This window comes from Athene cunicularia (genome assembly GCF_003259725.1).
Source record: "Athene cunicularia isolate RWA chromosome 13 unlocalized genomic scaffold, athCun1 chr13_part1, whole genome shotgun sequence".
Classification (NCBI taxonomy): Eukaryota; Metazoa; Chordata; class Aves; order Strigiformes; family Strigidae; genus Athene; species Athene cunicularia.
Genome location: NW_020799117.1, coordinates 4,038,902 through 4,039,697, shown reverse-complemented (window position 1 = coordinate 4,039,697; position 796 = coordinate 4,038,902).

Here is a 796-nt window from a genome sequence, read left to right as displayed (position 1 = left end):
CATTTGCCACAAGAAAGTTAATCCTAAACACTGCTCGTCCCAAGGCTGCCTCAGGGACTCTGCAGCTGCAGCAGCCTGATCCCTCACCCATCAGCGCCTTAATCAGGCTTTGCTTCTCCCCCCCCGGAGTGTTGCTGTCTGGACACTCCTGGAGCTGCAGGGTGGGATGGGGACACAAGGGAGTCCCAGCTCCCCCACCCTACCGCAGCCCTGGGCTGGGACATCCCTCAGGTTCCCACACCCAGCCAGGCTCACAGCAGCTCTCTGCCCCTCTGCCAGCACTTCCCCAGGGGAGTTATGTTTCTCCTCAGCACCAGCAACTTCCTTCTTCCTTTCACTTCCACCTTTTGTCACATCAAAAAAAAATTTAAAAAATATTTATTTAGGAAGTGACAGATAAGTTTCATATTCCCATCATCTCAGCACTCCTCATTTCCCCATCTTTCAGCTGCTCTCCTCTTGCTTCCTCCCTTTTACACCCCTTGAAGGCTGAAGCAATAATATCTCGCTCCCCTTGGTGGGATGACTGCCAGCACCTGCTCTCACTTCACAGGGAGAACGTCCTTGGGGAAAAACATCCCCGAAGTGCCCCTGAATCAGAGTGAGAGATGCAGTCCCTGCTGATCAGCTAAAGAGCTCAGCCATTGCCATTGATCTAAGCCATCTGGGTAATCCTCTCTGAGCACAGTGGGGTGAGAAACCAACTTAGAGCAGGGTAAGGGAGGGAATTAAATCATCTCAAGAGTTTCCACCAACATGAACTGTCATCTGGAGACACCAAAGCCCTGGGGGGGGG